The following is a 4,432-nucleotide window of genomic DNA, read 5'->3' as shown; positions in this document are numbered from 1 at the left end:
GTAAGAGAAAAGTCCACGAATATCCACAGTCTACGAATGTCTACCAGGGGCGGACCTACATGGGGGGCTAGGGGGTGCCCCCGTCCTGCTCTAAAATATGAAAATATGTTCTACTATATGATATGCAACATGGTCTATAAAAACAAAAGTTTGAAGTGCTTATAAAAAGTGAAAGACAAGCGATGCTATTCATAAAAAAAGTGTTCCACCCGTTCATTGCACTCAATTAGAGATAACTATTATTTATCAGATTCAACCTGCCGGCATATATGACAGGTTTTGTTCTTGGTCCGCTACCCTCCCCACCCAATCAATGTGGAAAACTTGTTTTTCCGTTGTATACAAAGAAGAGTTAAGTTAGTAACGCACATTCATTTTACCTATCAAATTTGTCTAGAATTTGATTTTATATTGATTGATTATCTATTTTTTTTTTATAATCATTAAAAATATTGTACAGATTATCATGTCAGAACTCAAGAGAAGAGTATTTAAGTTTTGACTTTGTTGGTAAAGAAAAAGGTCAGCAATAAATATCAATTATTAGTTGGGACTAAATGCAAAAGATAAATAACACATTAATTAATTTACTGTGTCTTCTGCTAAATAACAGCTAAGTGAGAAAATAAGATTATGAAGAAATCAAAGAAAATGCAATTATAATACCAGAAGGCATGAAGGTAAACAATAAAAAATTGATCTTACAAACAAAATATAGGGTCTTAAGACTAGTTCCTCATTGAAATAGAGGGTGTATTGGACCATTGTCACCGGAAGCAAAAATTTGACATTCCAACCAAAAAATTGGCAAAAAATTATGTAATTTTATTAGGTTCTTCTTAACAAGTATTTTTTTATTCTTAGTGTGATCATCCAACCAAAACTGGCATTGTATTTTTATAATAATAATAATATAAATTTTTGCCCCCCGTCATCTAATTTCCTGGGTCTGCCACTGATGTCTACGAATATGGGTTTTCAAATCAAGATCATACACAGCTGTTCATATTGATTAAAACCATATTTTATTTGAAAAGTAATGTCTACGAATATCCGCAATCTGATTTCAAATGATAGTCATCAATGATATGTTTTTCGTTTTTTCTTTGATCGCAGTATGCATTTTTTCATTTTGGAGAAATAGATTTAGAGAGAAAGGATGTGGGAGGAAATAAGGAGAAAAAAAGGAAAAAAAAATTATTTTATTCCTCATATATCCACCGTTTGATGAGATGGTAATCTAACGGTGTGAAAGGAGTAGGAAAAAGTAGACAGAATAAGAGTAGGTAGAATAACCTATCCCTATATATATATATATATATATATATATATATATATATATATATATATATATATATATGTGCATAAGAATACATGTCTCATCTTTCAATGTTACTTTGAAGTTCTAACATCAAATTAAGGTGGTTTTGAAGGTATATCATCAGAAACGCGAAAGCGCATCGTACCGATGCGATGAGGAATGAAGAACACTGCTTTGATTACCTGGGGTGAAGTAGCGAGCGTGACAAATTCTCACGTTCAGTTCTCCTTCTCAAGCCTCACGATCTGCAGTAACGCACCACGAACGGTCGCAAAATCCTCTCTACGGTTGATCTTCCAGGCTATAACTCAAGGGGATCAGGTGATCGTGTGGGCAACCGTTCAGATGATGAACGTCTGCCTCTTAGGTGTGTTTCTGATGTCTGCAACCCTCTGAGGCACAAGGGAGAAAAGTGTGTATATACCCTGCCCAATCCAAAACTAACCCTAAGCTTCATGGGTTAAAATTGAACTTTGGGCTCACTCTCACTTAAGCCATTGGGCTTAAGTGAAAAGAGCATACAAAACCCAACAATCTCCCACTTGCTCTTTTGGACACAAACTTGAGTTCATAAACCCAAGACAATGTAGCCCATAAGCCATTATCATCTGATTATACAACCCATCCCTTGTCTCAAGCTAGCCTGGGGATCTACCATCTGTCACTCATCAAGGCTCCTGATAATCTTTGAAAGATTATCTAATTCGACGCTACTCCACTAAAAGCCCGAATGTGAACTCCAAGATTAATGACCTTTATAACATGAATATGCATTGCCCCTTGGTAGAATGTCTATAATTGATTGACAAGTTTTCTGTAACTCAATCAATTATTTATTCCCTTGACTATGATAATTTCTCTAATGGATTACATGCACTGGCCAGTATCTTTAATATCCAAATACCGAAACATATCAAGGGGACATATCCTACAAATTTCATGTTGTTTATATCATAAATACCGATAATCAAATAATCTCACTCCCAAAATACCGAGTTATTGGCCGTAAAAGATCAAACCTCACCCGTTGGTAATCAAAGAATGAAAACTATTTGATTACCTATTTATAATAAATTCAGGATTAAGAGTAATTACATAACTATAGTTAACTGGAGATTTGATACCTTATGGCAGAAAAACAACCTTAATCAAATCTCTCCTTGATCCTTTCAATGTTAATGTTAATTCACACCAATATTTTACAATGATTCGGACAAAATCATTTCATAAAATATTGCAGCCTGAATAAAGTGTCCAACTTTATTTAACGGCTGTGACTCCATTCATCAATTGTGAGAACCTATGATCACGTCCTCCATGAACGTATCCATATGATCATATACTCCACAATTTGATCCGGACCTTTATGTCTGTAAATAGTGCGCAAAATAAATAAATAAAACCTTATTTATGAAATTCAGAAAATTATTTTATTGTTTCATCGTCTTACTCCAAGAGCACAATGAAACCAATAACTCCCACTTGCTTAATGCAAGTCTGGGATCCTCCTAAGACCAAAAGAAGTAACATGCCTCTCGAACACAAGTTCAGGCAAACTCTTAGTAACTGGGTCTGCAAGATCCACCTCTAATGCTATCTGAGTTTAGTGAAAAACTCATAGCTCGAGGTTGATTTTCTTGAGTCAATATCCACTTGAAATAACTGAATTTTTGAAAACTCAGCTTTTCAAGACTCCCACTAGAATATACCAAAATATAATTTTTTGTTCTCCAAAGATACTTGAGTACATGCTTAACAATAATCTAGTATTCCTCTAGGTTCAAAATGGTACTATCTCACTACTCCCACTGCGTGACAGATGTCTGGTTTAACGCCCAACATGATATGCATGAGTCTACCATTGCTAAAGCATAAGATATCTTGCTCATGCATTCTTCCTTCTTAGAAGTCTTTGGTTACTCCTTAGGAAGATGAATTCCACATCTGAGAATTATAATTCTTCTCGAAGAATTCTCATGTTGGATTTTGGCAAGAGTTTTGTCAATGTAAGTAGCCTGAGGTGATGCCAACAACTTATTCTTCCGGCCTCATAAGAGTTTTATACCAAGAATATAATTGGCTTCCCCAGCACTTCCATAGCAAAACACTAACTTAGCCAACTCTTTATGCTTGATATTACCTCCACATTGTTTCCAATAAGGAGCATATCATCTACATAAAGTACCAGAAAAACTATTGTCTTCCGTTGGATCCTTTACATACAAATACACATCATTCATCAAGGTTCTCTCAAAATCAAAATTTTGATAACCTGATCAAAACTGATGTTTTAAGACCTGGATGCTTGCTTAAGTCTATGAAATAGACTTTCAAAACTTGCATACCGTGTGTTCCTACCTATTTGCTATAAACCCTTTTGGTTGATGTATGTAGATATTCTGACATCCAACTCCCAAAATGAAATCTCATAATTGAGACTTATAGCAACTAAGATAATCTGGATAGACTCAAGCATGGCGTCTGGCAAAAATTGCCTCCAAGCTAGCTTTGAAGGTTTTCACCTTCCTGTCCATCCTCTCTTTGTCTTTTATGTCCACATGCACCTTGTGGGTTTTACCCCTCTTGGTGTTTTTACTAGGACTGAACGGAGTTGAAATACAAGTATGTTATCTCATTGTTCATAGCTTGAGCAACAGTTGATCAACAACATCTTCTAGTGCATTATCGTAACTAGTAGGATCAATGTCACTCAACAAGAGACAACTTGAGAGTTAACAAGGTTCTCTCCCACTACGAATGTACTGCACTAGACCTTGTGTATTTATAGGTAAAACAAAGAGTGGGTCAAATGATGGATCTTTAATTTCTTGAGGATCCGCTTATCCTTGATATTGTTCCTTTACATGTGATACTAATATTTCTACTAGTTTTACTTATATATTATCATGTTGAATTTTCAATCATGGTCTTCTTGTTTGTTCACTTAGAGATATATCTATCCCCTCTTGAACAATCAAGGGAACAGTGAATGAAGCTTCTAGAGATTCTGGAAATTCTTGAGCTGAGGTAAATCTCATCAAGAATAACCTAACTTAAGAGCTTATAATTTCTCATCTAGTCCTCCTTTAAGAAAATCATGTGAGTGCTCAC

This window comes from Gastrolobium bilobum, unplaced genomic scaffold (genome assembly GCF_033153095.1).
Source record: "Gastrolobium bilobum isolate Gb01-03AN ecotype WA unplaced genomic scaffold, APGP_CSIRO_Gbil_v1 utg4111, whole genome shotgun sequence".
Lineage (NCBI taxonomy): Eukaryota > Viridiplantae > Streptophyta > Magnoliopsida > Fabales > Fabaceae > Gastrolobium > Gastrolobium bilobum.
Note: the sequence above shows the minus strand (reverse complement) of the source record.